This window comes from Sceloporus undulatus, chromosome 6 (assembly GCF_019175285.1).
Source record: "Sceloporus undulatus isolate JIND9_A2432 ecotype Alabama chromosome 6, SceUnd_v1.1, whole genome shotgun sequence".
Classification (NCBI taxonomy): domain Eukaryota; kingdom Metazoa; phylum Chordata; class Lepidosauria; order Squamata; family Phrynosomatidae; genus Sceloporus; species Sceloporus undulatus.
Window position 1 is genome coordinate 142,876,624 of NC_056527.1, and position 19,134 is coordinate 142,895,757.

General features: G+C 43.0%; 2 protein-coding genes across 2 annotated transcripts in view; one reads left to right on the plus strand and one right to left on the minus strand.

The window, feature by feature from the left end:
* FLI1 (Fli-1 proto-oncogene, ETS transcription factor) overlaps positions 1-19,134 on the minus strand; it is a 782,157-nt gene that overhangs the window by 295,119 nt on the left and 467,904 nt on the right. The window lies entirely within an intron of this gene.
* ETS1 (ETS proto-oncogene 1, transcription factor) overlaps positions 1-19,134 on the plus strand; it is a 146,905-nt gene that overhangs the window by 48,833 nt on the left and 78,938 nt on the right. The window lies entirely within an intron of this gene.

Below are 19,134 nucleotides of genomic sequence, written 5' to 3' on the forward strand. Positions count from 1 at the left end.
GTTGCTTGCAGTCTCATGAGATATTGAGGGCCACAGGTTCTATCATCCCTTGATGTTTAACGTGTCTCTCGAAGGTACAGCATCTGAATGCCATCATGGTCTTACAAAGTCAGACAGGCAGTAGCTTCTAGGTCTGATTCTTAACAAGAAGGAGACAGTATTCCCTTCCCTGGTTTCACTGCCTCTCACTTCCATTAATGTTTCAGATGTTTATAAATGAGAGAGATGATCTGGTTAGTTTCCAGTTTGGGTCTCCAAGGCAGCCACTCTCTAAGGCACTTAGAAAGTTTAGAAAAAGTCACTCTGTATAAACTATGGTCTTTTCACCCCTCCTCTTCCCTCTGTCTTTTATTCAAGAACTGGCTGTGGCATTCATTCCCATAGCTATTTTCAAGATAAAGTGTGTTGGCTGGTTGAAGGGAAACCCTGAGGAAGATACCATTATCTGTCTGCTCCCTTCATAAATTTGGGGGAACATCTCCTCCCTGCCCCAAGATGAAGGAGATAAGGAAGCACCTGAATTATGGGTTATTGTTCTTGTTGTGTGCCTTCAAGTCACTTCCAACTTATGGTGACCCTAAAGTGAACCTATCATGTGGTTTTCTTGGCGAGATTTGTTCAGAAAAGGTTTGCCATTGCCTTCCACAATGTTGAAAGTCACCTAGTAGGTTTCCATGGCTGAGCTGGGAATTGAACTCTGGTCTTTGTACTCCAGCTCTCAAACCACTACACCATGCTGGCTCTTGAATGTTGGGTGCCTGGTTCTAAAGTTCTCTGTTAGTGCCTTCCCAAAACCAGGTTATCTCCAAATGTGTGTTGAACCATAAATCAGTCACCCTAGCCGACATGGTCAATGATGGGAGATGTGGTCCAGCACATCTGGAAGGAGACTAGGTGGTGAAAGCAGACGTGTGGAGACTGATTTGATCTTTAAAAGATGTAGTATCTGGGCTGGACACGCATCTGTCCTGCCCTATCTGAAAGGTCATTGAAGAGCTACAGTGGGTTTCTGGGTTCATTGCCCCATGACAACTCTTAGCTAGAAAGACCTTCTTCAAGCTCAGAATTTGCCTGGTCAAACTGTCTGGAAGTATTCACTAAAGTAATTGTTCATGATCACTGTTTTCTACGTCTTACTTAGTGGCAGTCTTGATACTGAAACAGAAAACTGAAAACCTCCAGCAAAGGAATGACTCAGTGCTGCTCAGTGAGCAAGGAGGGATTTGGGGTAGCAGTGAGATTTAGGGCTGGCTTTTCCATTAGGCAGTGAAGCAACCATCTCAAGCAGAGGAGGCAAAAATGCTAGAGGCAGCTCACTTGGCAACACAACTGGCCTTGCATCCTGTTGCTGTTGGGTGCAGTGGATGACTCCAAGGCTGGAATCCTTTTGGCAGAACTACTGTTTTGCTGGTGTAGTGCACTTTTTTCAAGGTTATGTAGGATCATCGAGGGGGAGGGGGGTTGAGACAGAGGAAATAATCTGATTGCCATCTGGAGTGGAAACTGCTGACTCCCATAAAACCAGTATCCCTACTGCTTAGCTTCAAGATGGGTTCTTGAACTAAGGCCCTGTGCAGACCAGCCTTAAAGGTCAGGTTGGGGGTTGAGTCGGGGCATAGCATCCATATGATGCACCCACAGGGTGGTGTGATGCTGTGTGCCGCGCCGCACAGTGTGTGACATCACAGCATCACTACACTTCTCTGGCACTGTATCCACAAAACGCAGTGCTTAAGGAGCATCGTAGAGCCACGGTGCTATGGCTATTGTGCCCTTTCCAGGACACAAAAAGGATCCGCTTTTGGCAGCTCCTTTTTGCAGCCTGGAAAGGTCAGATTGGGGCCACAGCAAGAGGTTGCTGCAGCCCCGATCTGGCCCCGATCTATCTCCAGAGCCCCTAAGCCACTGTGATTACAGTCAGTATGGACAGGATGCCTTAGAAATCACTTGTGTAGGATATGACTTTTCAAGATAGAGCACCTTTAGCACTGATGACGCACATAGAAGGCAGGCATTGTGTAGACAGACTGCTTGATAGTTGGTAGTTTCCACTCCAGACAGAGAGGGAGACAGTTTTCTGTGCCTCTTCCCTGCTACTGCTGCTCTCTCATATAAATATTTGCTCTTGCTAGCACCATACCTGCTATGCTAGTTATTAGGGTCTTGGCCTAACACTCAAGTGCTTGTTCTTTGCTTCAGGATACAAAATGCCTAAACCAGCCCAAAAGGTCTTCACCAGCCCTGGTGAAGTCTCAAGTACACAGTAGAGGGGATGCTGGCCTAGCACTCAGTGCAAAAGAGTAAAAGAAACAGCAGTTATCCTGAGAGTTGTTAGTATAATCTTGTTACTTATTGGCCAAATATCCACAGGTTATTGATAAGGTTGATGTTGCTATTATCATGACTGAGCAGCAGGACAGAATCCTGCCTCTGCTCTGTTCTTGTAACCAGAGCTTAGGACTTTACTTCTTAAGTAATTCACTCTGCGCTGCTTTTGAAAAGCAGCTTCCTAGTGTTACTCTTCCAGTTTCATAGCCTTTATTTTAGTTTAGTTTATTTTTAAAAAGTGATAAAATGGCATCAGTTTATTTTAAAAAAAAATTAAAACATTTACCCCCCCCCCCCAATCATTTTAATGTATTGAGTAAACTTCACTTGTCATGAGTAAAAAAGTAGCGCTATTAAAGGGTCTTTAATTAAAGGCTACTTGGTAATAGTCAGATCATTATTAACAACAAAAAGGAAGGAAGGAAGGAAGGAAGGAAGGAAGGAAGGAAGGAAGGAAGGAAGGAAGGTAGGTAGGTAGGTACTGGTGCTTATTGATTTGATTTTTACTTGATTTGCTAAAGTCATTTTTTGCAGTATAGTATTTCCCAACCCTGCTTATAACTCCATAAGTAAGCAACTTCCCTTGCAAAGGAAATAAGTGAAGAAAATAAGGGGGAAAGGCCTGGAGAGTTCTGCATAGCATCCACAGTTGTTATCGCTCTGATGATAGTCTTTGTGATAAGACACATCAGCCTGCAATTCCATGCTCCATCCACCAGAGGCAGCATGAACTAATCACACATGCCTGTAAAATTGAGGCTCATAAAAACTGTTTTTATAGGAATTTGGCATCCTAAATCCAAAAATGGCCTCAGATTTGTTCCATCATGTACAGTTTTCCCCCCACAACTTGCCTTGATGTTTGTATGTTGTGGTATGTGACTGAATGAAATGATCCTGCAAAGAGTAAGAAAGGAGTTAGTCTTCCAATAGACTTGCAAAACACTTTCAGTCGCTGAACATAAACATCCATTCAAAAGAACTAAAAGAAACCAAACTGGAACATCTGTGTCCACACTTACTCAAAGCTGAGTAACAACTGAATTGATAAAAATATCAAATTTGTTAAAAAAAAAAAACCTTGGGTGTAGTAAGACATTTTTATTTATTTCTGAATTCAGCACCAAGAGCACATTAAAACAGCTACAACATTGGGAATTATTATTATTGTTATTGCAGGCCTGTGTTATCAAACAATAGACTACGTGTGAATGTATCTTGACAGAAATAATCCCCTTAAGGGTTTACCAAATTTATCTCATTGGCTTTGTGGTTCTAGTTACAGTCCATTAAGATAAGCCTAGGTTTTTTCCTCCTCACCATTCTGGATAACGCTAGCCTTTTTACCATTCTGGGAGAACAACTTTTTTCCTACTCTGTCTTGGGGTTGACTGTATTGGTGAAGCATTTTAGTTGTTCTGGTTCATTTTTTATTTACAGTATGATCATATGCAACAAAGGTGTCCCTTGGGTAAATTCATAAGCTACCCATCTCCAGGTTCAGGATGAGTCCCCTCTTTTTGGATGAAAAGTCCCAGAAATATACAGCCAGTAGGACCAAGAAGGATTCTGGATGTTTGAGTCCAAAAATGTAATTTTCCCAAGCTCCCTCTATCTCCGTCCCAAATTCAACTTCACCTCTTAAATGTTCTCTGTTTTCTACACCTCTCATCTCTTGGCTGCTTAGTCTTACAAGTGTTTCTTCTGTCCTATACAATATTGTGACTTTCCTATCCAAGATGATGCCTTGGATAGCTCCCCCCCCCCTTTTAAATGAGTGAAAAAACTGTAAACTATGTTGGGGGTCATAGGCCAAAAGGTGATGGCTTCTGACCTGACATCAGGCTAACACACAAACACACACACACACTCCTCTAGTGTTCATCTCTGGATAGATGACAATGTGTCATACATTTTAAGAAATGATGTTAGGATTTCTTTGCCCAAGAAGATGACGCTAAGCGTTTGCTGCAGAAAATCTGTTTCCATAATATTTTACCGTCCACCTGAAAATCAGAAACATCTCAATGGCAGACACTTTGTGATTGGAAAAAAAAAATACTGCTCTTCCAAAATCTAGTGCAAGTAAAAATGTTAATGTTGGGAAAGATTTAGCTTGCTGGACTGAAAATAACCAGAGGGCCATACCACATTGTCAGTTCAGGGTTGTTATTTTTTCAATGTTGACAGTCATCCACACCCAAAAGACAATGCGTAAAGCCGAGCAGGCATTCTTTTACTGAATCAGGCCCATTTATGAAACATACAGATGGCTTTGTGCACCCGAAAGGCATTGTAACCCTTGAAAATTTACAGATTTGAGGCAAGATGCACTGTGTTCCAGTTCTAGTCTTGGGAAATATGAAATGGGTCCTTCAAATTTCTTCTCACTTGCTAATGGAGAGCTGTCCTGGATCCATCCCCCTAATTCTAGATTATTCTCTTTCTAGTCAACATAAAAATAATGAACTGAACTGAACTGAGTTTAGCAATGGTTGGAGATGAAGTGACTCCGGCAGAAAGCAAAACTGGGGCTCCTCCATGAGCAGATTTCAGAAATCATATTTTGAAACAGGAAGATAGCTAGGTGGCAAAAACAGAGGAACCATTGGTGATGTTTCAGTTAGAATTGAAGGTTGCAGCAGCAGAATCACTGTCTGCCTCCTTCCCATTTATGCTGACAAAGAGTCAGGACCCAAAGTGGCTAATCAGGAGACTGGCATGGGGAGAGAGGCGTGTTATTTAATTAGCTTTACAATGCTCTGACTGGAGGCACATGGTGGGTCTAATAGAAGGAGATAGATGTCCTTTTGGCTGGGCTAATTGTTAGGAAAGAGCAGGGTCTTTGTTCAGGCTCAGCATGGGGTCTGTGATCTTTCTGAGCCTAGGGGATTGCCCCTGCTTATAATTTTAGATGGATCTATTCTGCTCTGAAGCATTAAAAAAAACCCCACAAAACCAAACAAGAGTTGCATTGTTGGGCAGCCAGGATTGCTGTCCAAGAAAACCGCTCCAAGACATCTAAACACGTGTAGAGGCGAAGATGGCTCAGCCGCCACTCCTCCAGTGTGCCAAGAGAGGCAGTTGGAAGACGTGGGTTTTCTGAGACGAAATGCAACAAAAACACAACACACAACCAAGGGATCCCCCCCTTGTTATTCAATTTGCTTTGCATATCTTTCTTTGTATACCTTTTAAATCTTACCTACCTTAACCTAATTTTATGTGCTCAGATATTCATGCAATTGCATGGATCTCAAGTAGTTTGTTGTTTCTGACCAGTCTCTCTCCAAATTTTCACCCGGTCTGTTCTGTAACAATTGTGTCAGTCATTCTCTGCTCATGTTTAAAGTATTTTCTTCATCAGATGCTTTGATTCCTTTTTTCACTGTTTCAAATGTCAAATAAAATTATTTCAGGAAGTCACGTTTGAGGGGGGGATGCGACTTTCACGTTTTTCCAAAGGGAGCAGGAGGAGCATTCAAGTTCTCATAGGGCACTCCTTATGAGTAGACCAATTATATAGGTAATAAAGCCAGCCCTCCATATCTACAGATTCTTCTTCCATGGATTCAAGCCTCCACAGCTTGAAAATATTTTTTTTAAAAATATCCATTCCAAAAAGCAGACCTTGATTTTGCCATTTTATCTATGGGACATTGTATTTAATGGGATTTGAGCACGTATGGATTTCGGTCTCCACGGGGGAGTCTTGGAACCCAACTCCAATGGATACCAAGGGCCCACTGTACTCACTGTTCTCACATGTGTTCTGGATAAGACACTGAAGCAGAAGTAAAGAAAAGGTATTATTTTTCGACTATAGCTCCCAGAATTGCACAGCCATAATGGCTACTGGAAATCTTTCATCAGCTAGACATTGGTCTGAAGGATTCTGGAAGTTGCAGCTCAAACAAGAAATGTCTCACAGATACATTCAGGCTTAAAAGCTTTCAGCTCTATAAGTAGAATACTTAAACAGTACCTCTGCACAGGCTCTGGGTCTTCTACAGTATCTCACTCCTTATCTAGTCCAGATAGATATAGTCTCTATAGAATCATTTGTATTAACTTCAGTCCTTGCTACCCATATTGAGGCTGTATTTGGACTTTGGGCTCCCTGTAGATTTTGTTTGTCCTATTGACCCACTGTTTGAACCTTGCAAGTGCCTTTGCAAATCTAGTACTGATACTTACTCTTTTAGAACTGTTCTCTCTCTGATGATACTATTGTGGCAGTGTGCACAAAGAACTGAGAAAGTAAGCTGTGTTTGTTCTTGTGGAACTAGGGCCTGCAGTCAATGCAGACTGAGCAAGTGCAACCAATGCATGCAATACTTTCAATATCAGCATTATGCCCCGACAGGATACTGTCTTTGGTGTGCTGGGATTGGAGTATTGGGAATTGCACACTCCTTGAACCCTACTCCATACTGAGCATGTAACAACTGCTATCCACTTACAGTTAGATATAACTGTTAAAGATGAAGCCTTCTTAGGCAAGGGCAATACAGTTTTGATTATCAGACACAGTGAACAATTAAATGCCAAGGAAGATCTCCATTGAGTTCTGTTTATAAGCTTCTCAAGTGCACTTGTTTGGACAATGTTCGCATATCTACTATGCCACATTCTTCCAAGCATCACAGTGCAATGCATGCTGATATTTCCATTTGATACTCACAACAGCCCTGTGAGGCAGATAAAGCCAAAAGGGTTGTCCCAAGGTGATAGACTGAGATTTATGACAGAATAGCTTCCCTTCCTTGCCTAATTGAGTCTCTTTCACACTACAAAATTATAGCAGTTTGACACCACTTTAAGCAACCGGGCTGCATCTGGTAGAATCCTGGGATTTGTAGTTTGGTGACACACCAGGGCACTTTCTAGTTGCTTAGTCTACCTCAAAGCACTACAAACTCCAAGGTACCAAAGGATGGTGCTATAACAGTTTAACAGGTATCAAAGTGCTTTCAAAATAGCACAAAAGAGATCATAGTGTACATTTCATGTTCTATTGCAGGACAAATCCCTCTCTTCTTCTGTTTGCAGCAGGTTCCAAAACCCTTGCTTGGAGTTCCCTCCTGTCCTATGTTTCTCATTTTGTGGGGTGGGCAGAACTGCTCATTTTCTGGTGTGCTTTTTATAAACTTTTGAGTATAAATTCAAATTCCAGGAAAGGTATCTCGCCAGGGGACCCTCATAGCAACTGCTAACTTTCCCCTTTTATTGGCTTTTTAGCAGATCCACACCCAGTAGCCAACTCCCAGTGCCTTCCCCTGCACATTTGGTTCCCTGCCACTCTTTCCACCAGTAATAAAGTCTCATATAGCCTTTCATGTTTAGATAGCCCTCCAGGGAAGGGCATTGTAGTCCTTCTTGGTTTTTAATCAGGAAAATGGCTCATATGCTTTGGAAATACCTGACTTTGACCTTCTCATTAAGCTTAAGGCTGGAATCCTCTTGGGGCTCTATGCTAGTACAACTGGGGGTTCTGCAGTGTAGAAAACAAGCATGGTGTAGCTTTGAGTATTGGGCTAGGACTCTGGGAGACCAGGGTTTGAATCCTCAGTCAGCGGTGGAAATCCAGTGGAAGGCCTTGGGCAAGTGAAACTCTCTCAGCCTCAGAGGAAGGCAACAGAAAATCCCCTTTAAACAAATCTTGGCAAGAAAATCCCATTGTAGGTTTGACTTTGGGTCGGAATAAGTCGGTAATGGCTTGAAGGCAGACAAAAGCAAATGTAGTGTAAGCACAGAATCATAGAATCATAGAGTTGGAAGAGACCCAAGGGCCATCCAATCCAACCCCATTCTGCCATGCAGGAAATCTAAAACAAAGCATCCCCGACAGATGGCCATCCAGCCTCTATTTAAAGACCTCCAAGGAAGGAGACTCCACTGCACTCCAAGAGAGTTTGTTCCACTGTCAAACAGCCCTTACTGTCAGGAAGTTCCTCCTAATGTTGAGGTGGAATCTCTTTTCCTGGAGCTTGCATCCATTGCTCCGCGTTCTAGTCTCTGGAGCAGCAGAAAACAAGCTATCTCCCTCCTCAAGATGACATCCCTTCAAGTATTTAAACAGGGCTATATTATTAACCCCTTAACCTTCTCTTCTCCAGAATAAACATCCTCAGCTCCCTAAGTCTCCCCTCATAAGGCATGGTTTCCAGACCCTTCACCGTTTTAGTCGCCCTCCTTTGGACATGCTCCAGTTTCTCAATATCCTTTTTGAACTGTGGTGTCCAGAACTGCATGCAATAATCCAGGCAGGGCCTGACCAGAGCAGAATAGAGTGGCACTATTACTTCCCTTGATCTAGACACTATACTTCTATTGATGCAGCCTAAAATTGCATTGGCCTTGTTAGTTACCGCATTGCACTGTTCACTCATGTTCAACCTGTGGTCTACTTGGTCTCCCAGGTCCCTTTTACACATAAAGGCCTCATTCAGCCAGGTATATCCCATAATCCTATATCTGTTCATTTCATTTTTTTCACCCTAAGTGCAGTACCTTACATTTCTCCAGTTTGAAATTCATTTTGTTAGCTTTGTCCCAGCTTTCTAATCCTTCTTCCCACATTACCCAAGGGGGTATCTGGTACCTCCTTGTGTAATCCTTTTGCCCAGCTGTGCAAAGGCTGTTGTGCAGCTCCATCTCTCCAAAAAAGCCCCTGATTGTACCCAGGATGTGCCAGGGAAGTTCCCTCACATTTCACCTGGCTGGCCACCTTTGTCCTTCCAAACCTCACACTCCCCCAGATTCAAGTAGGATCTTGTTTAAATCTTGATCCAATTCTTATAGGAAGACCAGAAATATCATTCATTACATTCATTACATGGGGAACACACCAGCCCCAGCACCTTTTGACTTTGACGGTGGAGCAATGAATGAGATAAAGAAGAGGAAGAAAAAGAGCACAAGGGAGGTAAAGGCAATCTACAGCTACCAGGAGGATAGTAAACTTCAACTGGGAGCAATGAAGGGCTTAGGTTATCAGCTAACCAGTCCTCCTTGGTTGCAGCAAAGCAGCATTGGGCAACTGTGCAACTCCAGATGTAGCTGAAGGGAACCATTTATCCTCCCTAACTGTCAGATCTCAGGGCCTGAGTCTCCACTTTTCAATGAACATCAGGCAGGAGATAAGCAGGCAAATTCTCTAGTTTTGCTGGGTTCAGATCTGGGCAAGAGGAAAGGAGTGTGTACAAAGGTTCAGCTTAGAGGAGCATCAGCTCAATATAATTTCCAAATATTAATTTATTTGGTGCTGCAGCTTACAGATGCTTTCCAGGGCAATTTACTCAGTTGGCTTTAGTTAGTTCTTCATTCTCTTTCAGTCAGGCTCCAGGAGTCACCCTCTGCTCTACTCTGCTTCTACTTCTCATCCTTAGTTTTTTGGTCCAGAATCCGAAGGGTCTTGGACAGTACTGAATTGATAAGCCTCTCCCTCATCAACAGCATTTTGAAGTTCTAACATCTGGTGAGATTTTGGGACTTTTGTGAGGAAGGTTGGCACTTTTGGCTGTCAGTGGAATACCTGGAATATTCCGAAGTTGCCCTCATTGCCTTAATGCAAAATGTCCCTTTTCATGCAGGTAGCAAAATGTCTTGGGCTTTTCCTGAATGTTTGCACTTGGCAATCTTCAGAAAGCAGAATTTTACATGTGCTGGACTGTTACCTGCCCTGAATCATTGGAAACAGAATTAATTGACAGATGAATGTTTTATTAAGGCAAATACTGTCCATAGCAAGCTAGCTAGCAAGCATCTCTTTTCCATTTACAAAATAATTCTAAAGTTTGGCATAACTTGAACTACAAAGGCTTTCTTCCTTAACCAACAGAAAGATAATCAATGGGCTGCTTCCATGTCATCTGGAAAATCACTGTGAGTCTCAGCTGCAATTTGGAGAATCTCATCTCTGGTCCAGCAAGCTTTGAAACCAGATTAAGAAAGAAACGAAAACTTAAACAGCCTGGAAGGGGGAAAAGTCCTGCCTCCAGAAGTTTGTGATCTCCATCTTCCCATTCCCTCTGGGATTCTTGTCTCTACTTTGTCTTCAGCATTTAAAACATGTGTTAGTTACTCAACTTGGAGGGGGTGCATTTTAATGCCAGTTTCCCACTGGTTTGCAAGAGAGCTTCCTTAAAAGGAAAACACAGTGTGGAGTTGGAAAATCTCTGGAATTCTGTTAGATGCATCGGAAACTCCAGTTTAATTGTTAAGTGTGATCTCAGATAACTTTTGGGAATCATGTGGTGGCTACTGAAAAACCTACTCCTGCCCCCAGAGAGAACATTATCCAACATTATTTTCCAAGACTGACATTCAGAAATCCATGAGAAAAAAAAAAAGGGGGGGGGGGCTGTATGCTTGATACATAGCCAGATGCTCTAGAGTAGTGGTTCTTAATCTTTGGCCCTCCAGATGTTTTGGATTTTATCTCCTAAGAGCCCTATTTAGCATATTTATTTATTTCATTTATATCCCTCCTTTCTCCCAAAATGGAATTCAAAGTGGCTTATGATATAAGTTAAACCATTAATGTTCAACAATTCAAGTTAATACAGGAAGATCAACAGCATAGTGATAGTCAGGGATTCTGGGAGCTGAGGTCCAAAATATCTGGAAGGGCAAAAGTTGAAAATTACTGCTGTAGAAGTCTCTCTCAGGGACCTCCAAACAAAGAACAAAAATAATTATACTACAGAGGTAACTGCTTTATACCAAGTTAGGCCCTTGGGTCCTTTTGGCTTAGTGCTGTCTATTCAGTTAGTCTGGTTATGTCTGCAGACTCATTTCTATTACAGTGGTACCCCGGGATACAAAAGCACCGCCTTACGAAATTTCCGGGTTACGAAAAAAATCAATAGGAAAAAACTGTTCCGGGTTACGAAGGTTATTTCGGGTTACGAAAAAGTTTTTGGTGCTTTTCGGCGCTATTTCGCACGAAATCGCGGCTTTTCCCCATTAGCGCCTATGGCTTTTTCGGCTTACGAAGGATTTCGGGTTACGAACGCGGCGGCGGAACGAATTATTTTCGTAACCCGGGGTACCACTGTATAGATTTCCTACCTCTTATAGTGATATACTATCAGTCTCAGCCCCTCCACGTTTACTGGCCTTGCGACTTTAACAATGACTTGCCTCTGCACTGAAATTTAGCAGGCAAAGCTTTTCCAGGGAAGTGACTGAAAAAACCTTCGCTTGCAAAACATCTGCAGGTTAGACCACTGTAGCAGCCACAGGAGCAGGGCCAGTTAAAACAAAAGATGACAGCCATGGTGTGTGCAACACTCAGGTGTGCTGGCTCTCCGCCATGGGACTGAAGGGTGTCACTTTGCCAAAACTAAAGCTGAGCAAGAGGGGTTTCTTTCCACCCTTCCCAAGCTCTCCAGCTCCCAACATCTGAGAGAAATGTGGAATTCCAGCTCCTCAGTGTTGCTCCTTTGCTTCTTCCTACCACTCTGGCTTCTTGGGCTTTTCCTTGGGGTTTGCTGTCTGGCCATCACTTCCGTGGGAACCTTCTTCAGGGGGGGTGGATGTTGACAGCCTGGGATGACTGCCCTGCTCAGCTGTTCCAACAGGCGGGGTCCCGAGGCCTCAGCTTTTTGTTCTGTTCCAGGCGTTTGTGGTTTTGCTGTGGGAGGAAGAGGCTCATCCTGAACTAGATGGGTTGCTGAATTCTGTCAAAACCCAAGGAACAGCCGGCTCCATTTTTACACTCTGGGGACCACAGATGCATTTGGACGGCCTTGTCGTTACACCATAAAGGCTGCAGGTGGCTACATAAACCGGACCACACCTTATTTCCTCATCTGTATCCCTCACATTAGACCATTCCCTGCTGTGAATGACGCCTTCTCTCTCTCTCTCTCTCTCTCTCTCTGTGTGTGTGTGTGTGTGTGTGTGTGCATGCGCTTGTTGTGTACAAGTGCTCATCTATGCCTCTGGAAGTTACAACATTCCAATGCAATGTATGAAAGAGAAGATGACTAGCTTGTGAAAACTGCACCATGTCTCTCTTTCTCAGCCTGCAGCTCCACGAGTTGCTCCCAAGGCAGCTGTTTCTTTCACATTTGTTAAAAACTAGAGAGCAGTCTTTCACATGCACTGTTAGGATTGTCAGTTGACTGGTGTGTGTGTCTGTGACTGTTCTCCGGCTTTTAACAGAGGCCTGGGACAGATGGTCCCGAAACGCTGTGCCATCGCCGATACTAGGGTTAAAGACCACTAACCCTAGCATGGCACAGTGGTGGCCCAATGGCAGCGTCACAGCCACATGGGTGCTGCCATCTTGATGTAAGCGATGCACAGCATATGCACGTTGCTCGTGACGTCCGCCCGGTGACCCCAAAAAGACTCAGTTTTTCCAGGCTCTTTTTGGGGCAGAGGGACGCCGCGGGAAAACAGGCCACATCAAGTCCGACCTTTTTCACATCAAGGCCTGAGATACATGAGTAATCTTGTTGCATTTCTCTTCTGTTTGAATCTCACTTTTTTTTCTTTCCATTTTTGTTATGATTTGGAATGGAGACAAAATTCGCTGCCCCCAAGACATTGCAGAGACCCAGAGAGGCAAGTTTAACATAGAGGCAAGAAAATTCAAGGACTTATTCTGCACAGAAATACAGTCGACCCTTTTTATACACTGATTTATACACGGATTCAAACATCCACAGTTGGAAAATGTTCACGAAAAGTATAAATTTCAAATATCAAACCTTGATTTTCCATTTTTTATAAGGGACACCATTTTGCTATGTCATTATATTTAATGAGACTTGAGCATCCACGGATTTTGTTATCCACGGGGGATCCTGGAACCAAACCTCAGCGGATAACAAGGGTCCACTGTACATGTTGTTGTTGTTGTGTGTCGTCAAGTCATTTCCAAACTTATCATGGGGTTTTCTTGACAAATTTATTCAGAGTGAGTTTGCCATTGCCATCATCTGAGGCTGAGAGAGTGTGCCTTGCCCAAGGTTTACATGGTTGATCAGGGATTTGAACCGTGGTCTCCAAAGTCATAGTCCAACACTCTAACCACTACTGGATGCTGGGTCTCTACAGAAATACATAAGTATTGCAACATTTTTGGTGGGGAAAAAATATCATGATTTTTATACCCAGAAAAACCGACAATTTGCAAATCTACAGCTCTATATAAATAAATAAATAAATAAATAAATAAATATGTACCAAAATTCTCAGCTGTGTTTTAGGTCACAATGGGTTTAGCCTCTCCTTTTTTGGACACAATTTTTTTGGGGGGAAATTATATTTCTGTTCAGAATTTTCTTGAAACATTTTGGGATATATGAATGCCAAGCAGAAACTCTATGAAAATATTCATCTTCTCCCATAGCAGGGGGAAAATTATGGAAATTATTCATCCTTGCATGCAGAGAAAAAAGCAGCAAAGGCCTACATCCCTACATCTGCTGTTCACATTCCTAGTTGTGAAATTATTTTTTTCTTTCTGTGTGAGATGTTTGCATTTTTTCCAATTGATGGAAGCAAGTTTTCAAGGAAAGACATTTTTAGTTGCAGTCATTTGTTTGCATTTCATTTTGAAGGGCGGGGGGAGGAGGAATCTGATAGTAACAGTTACTTTCCAATGATGGGAAACTGAAAGAAATAAATAGATAAATAAGTGTACATTTTTTAACAGTTTCCATGAATTGGATGAGTTTCTTTTCCTCTCCTATGATCATAGCACCTTGATTTGCAGAGAATACCTCATGCAGCTTTTCAAGGCTTATAAGAACAAGATGCTGTTTTAAACAAAAGAACAGCAGCTAGTAAAATATTGGCAATCCCAAGCATATCCTTTGCTTTATTAAAAAAACAAAACTTGTTTTGAGCTAACTATATAGATAGATAGTCAAAATAAATAAATACAGTTATTTCTAAGTCCTCTTCCAGGGTGCAATTTCATGTAGCTTGCATCCATTGCTCTGGGTCCTAGCCTCTGGAGCAGCAGAAAACAAGTTTGCTCCCTCCTCAATATGACATCCCTTCAAATATTTAAACAGGGCTATCATGTCACCGTTTAACCTTCTCTTCTCCAGGCTAAACATCCCCAGCTCCCTCAGTCATTCCTCATAGGGCATGGTTTCAAGACCCTTCACCATCAACTTGTAGAACTACAAACCCCAAGATTTCATAGGATGTAGCTGCAGCACTTAAAGTGGTGTCAAACTGAATTATTTCTGCATGTGGAGATGCACCCTTGGTTTTCAATCTAAATGCTGCTGGCAGGAATAATCCATAACACTGGGCAGCAACCATCATCTTCTTTGCATTGCAGTCTGGTCTTGAACAGACTCTTTGATCAGCGAGACTTTAGCATCTGAAAAGTTATCACAGCTAAGACTGGCATATTCTCATGTGTTCCAGTTTACTCTGCGATGAGAGCTTGCCTTTCAGTACTGCTGGGAGGTTGTGTGCCATTACACATTTTAATAACTGCTTGAATGTACTCATAGGTAGTGGGTGTGATGATTTAATTTCAATCCAGATTAAGAATATCATATAGGTTCAGTATGTGTATGCAAGTGTGTTACTTCCTTGTGTTTAATTACTATATACTCAACTGGATGCACCCATCTATTTATTTTCTGGGTCAATTTCATGTTGCCAATCACAGACTCCTATTTCTGTAGGAGTCAATGATTTAAAAAAAAAAAACAGCTGCAGAAAAAGTGATGATTATGATGATGATGATGATTATAGTTTATTTCTGTAACACTGTAAAAATACATATCAATGAAAGCATTTTTGAATGCATTTCACCCTAGAAATATGACACATCATGTGCATTTTTGTGACCAGTTTAAAGCAGAAAACTGTACATGAAGCGCAAAGAAGTTGGAAATAGATAACTGCCTTTTAATCTAGTTCTGTCTCTGATGAGAAATCTGCTCATTCACATGAGCAACATGTTCAGTTCTCCAGTCATCAAGAGGTTATCGAAACCCTAATCTCCATATGCATTTGCGGAGACAGACAGCCCTAGTCTCCTGAAGAAGCACATTTGAATGTGTTCAGCACATAACAAAAACTGTTAGGTAGTCTCAGTGAGAAAACCACAAGAAACAGGTTGCAAATGACGTTTGCGCTTCTTCTCCTCCTCCTTTAAAAAGCAAGTTTAAAAAAAATTAAAACGATGCCGGTAAATGGACCTTTGTGAGTCATACAGTCCTATCTGTGCTCTCTGCCGTTTGTGGTCTGGTGTTTTTGCTAAGTAACAATGATATATCTGAAAACCAAGACGCACCCCCACTCCCCCGAATTCAGCAGTTTTCTTAAGGCATTGGTGTGATACAGATCTCACATATTTTGTGACACAGAAGTCCCAAGCCAGAGCTAAAAATTAAGAAGCATCCTTGGTTTTGCATTCTGGGGGAAGGGAAGTAGTCAGCTTTCTAGATCTCTCTCTCTCTCTCTCAAAGGTTTTCTTGACATGTTTCTTCAAAGGGGGTTTACCATTCCCAGGGACGTAGCTAGGATTTTAGGAAGGGGGGGGGGTCCAGACTAAGTGCCACCATTATAATGGGGCTTGAGTGCGGCGGCACAGCAGCACACACCATTCATTTTTCTAATGGAGGGGGGGTCTGGACCCCCAGAACCCCCCCCCCCCTTGGGCTACGCCCCCCCCATTCCCATCCTATGAAACTGAGAGAGTGTGACTTGCCTCGGGTCACCGCAGCGGGTTTGATGGTTGAGTGGGGATTCAAATCCTGTTCTCCAGAGCCATAGTCCAACGCTCAAACCACTACACCATGCTGCTCTTTTGGTTCCCTTTAATTTCAAACAAGATCATGAAAAATGACAACTGAAAAGGCCAATGCGATTTTAGGCTGCATCAATAGAAGTATAGTGTCTAGATCAAGGGAGGTAATAGTGCCACTATATTCTGCCTTGGTCAGGCCCCACCTGGAATATTGTGTCCAGTTCTGGGCACCAACATTCAAAAAGGACATTGAGAAACTGGAGCATTTCCAAAGGAGAGCGACTGAAATGGTGAAGGGTCTGGAAACCATGAAGCCCTATGAGGAATGACTTAGGGAGCTGGGGATGTTTAGTCTGGAGAAGAGAAGGTTAAGAGGTGATATGATAGCCCTGTTTAAATATTTGAAGGGATGTCATATTGAGGAGGGAGTGGAACACACTCTCTTAGAGTGTAGGGGAGTCTCCTTCCTTGGAGGTCTTTAAACAGAGGCTGGATGGCCATCTGTCAGGGATGCTTTGACTGAGAGTTCCTGCATGGCAGAATGGGGTTGGACTGGATGGCCCTTGTGGTCTCTTCCAACTCTATGATTCTATGCCACAGTCTGAAAATCACATTGATCAGTTACATCTTTAACCGCCCTTTGGTGCCCACAATTACAGTGATAAAAAGAACTTGTTTTCCATTCTTATAGCATACGTATGTATGAAGGGTGTGGCGTAGGGTTGCCATAATTGTCCACTATTACCAGGGTCAAAATGTGGAACAAATTCGAGACCAAATTGTAGGGCAACTGCAGGTCAAAACTCAGCCCAAAATGTAGGACATTTAAGTGGGCTTCTTTTAGTCCAGTGTCATCCCACCCTTTCTTTAATGAATTCCGGGTGGCATTCATGGAAATATTCTTCCAGGGAAGAATATTTTTTACAACAGTCCTGCCAGCATTAGGTACACAATGCTCCTCCTTTGCAAAGCCTAAGTAAATGTGGGCCTGATGTGTACCTAGGAGGATGGCAATGGAAGACCCTCTGAAAGAAACTTACCAAGAAAACCCTGTGACAGGTTCACCTTAGGGTCACCATAAGTTGGAAACAACTTGTAGGCACACAACAACAATAATGCAAAGTTTGAAAGGCAGTGACTTGGAAATGAAAGAGTCTGATATAAGATGGATTGAATCAGATGAGAGCGAAGCAGCTGCTTGTTCGGTGTTTGAATCCCAGAATGGAGAGGTAAGGATGAGAGCTAAGGACCTGCTTGTTACCTCAACTCCCAGAATCCCCCATCACCTGGGTCCAGAGTTAGGAAGTATGGGAACTTAAATAACAGACACCTGGAGGACCAAAGTTTGGGGAGCACTGTTTCAATGCACAGGTGGAGCATTCAAAAAGGAGAAGCTGGAGTGAGTCCAGAGGAAGGCAACCAAAATGGTGAAGGGTCTGGAAACCATGCCATATGAGGAAAGACTTAGGGATCTGGGGATGTTTAGCCTGGAGAAGAGATAGTAAAGAAGTGAGATGATAGACCTGTTTAAACATTTGAAGGGATGTCATATTGAGGAGGGAGCAAGCTTGTTTTCTGCTGCTCCAGAGACTAAGACAGTGATGGCGAAACTTTTAGAGACCAAGTGCCCAAACTCAAAGATGTTCCCACACCGGGACAGTGTTACCTGGTGCCTGGGGGGGAGGACATCTAGGGGGATGGGACTTCCAACCTCTGGAGACAGGACTCCCTCTCTTTCCCTGCTGCCCTCCTGGACCTTTAGTTGTCTCCAGAGAGGGAGATAAAGGCATGGGAGGGTGGGAGAAGAGGAGAAAGAGGTGCATGCCTCTTCACCAGCCCTCCTGTCTCTCCATCCAGAACAGCTTTGCGTGCCAGAGGGGAGATGACATGTGTCATAGGTCTGCCAGCATGGGACTAGGACCTGAGGCGATGGCTTCAAATGACAGGAAAAGAGATTCCACCTCAACATTAGGAGGAACTTCCTCACAGTAAGGGGCTGTTCGACAGTAAGGGCTGCTCCCTCAGAGATTTTGGTGGAGTCTCCTTCCTTCATGGTCTTTAAGCAGAGACTGGATGGCCATCCGTTGGGAATGCTTTGAATGAGAGTTCCTGCATGGCAGAATGGGGTTGGACTGGATGGCCCTTGTGGTCTCTTCCAATGCTATGGGCAATAATAATAATAATAATTATTATTATTTCTATTCTGCTTTTTTCTCATGAAATCAAAGCAGATTACAACAAAAGCATTAGATACAAAGTATACTCCTCACCAAATAAAACATAACTGAATAATAATAATAATAATTAAGCAGAATAAGTATAGAAAATACAGTCAAAAATACAAAACATAGCAATGCAAGATACAAAAACCAAAATACATGACTTAATAATAAAAATATCACATACCATATGAATCAAACTAACAATCTCTAACTCTCTCCTGGCAGCAAAAATACTGTACTGTACAATGCAAAATACAAAACAGCAATAGCAACAAGAGACGAGTCCCTTATACTCCTTCAAGCATTAAATAATAATAATAATAATAATAATAATAACAACAACATTATTCCTCACAGGACAATAACAGCATTCACACGAGGCACTTACCATGCCGGAATCATTGCCCAAACACTTCAGAAATGTGAAGGTGGGATGGCCGGTCGCGTTCCCGAAGTGTCATTGAGTCGCCCCGCTCTTCTCCTGTCAACGAACCATTCACACGGATCAGCCATTTTTCCGTAGTGACGGGAGTTCCCGTCATGACGGAAATGGCCGCTCTGCAAATGATTCCTCGACGGGAGATGGGACCCGCTTCAGTGACACTTCAGAAGCGGAACCGGCAATCCCATCTCAGGATCTCAGTGCGGAAAGTGCCCCGTGTGATAATGCCCATAAAGGCTGTCGAGGGAGAGCTGGTGCTGGCTGAGAGCCTCCTCAGCTTCACTGTCACCCGGTTTGCTCCACACCCCTCGCACCCCCTTTTGGCACAACTTCTCTGAGGGGGGGTTTGCTTCCTCTTTGCGTGGCTGTGGGGGCTTTACGGAGGACCCCCAAGGCAGCTGTGA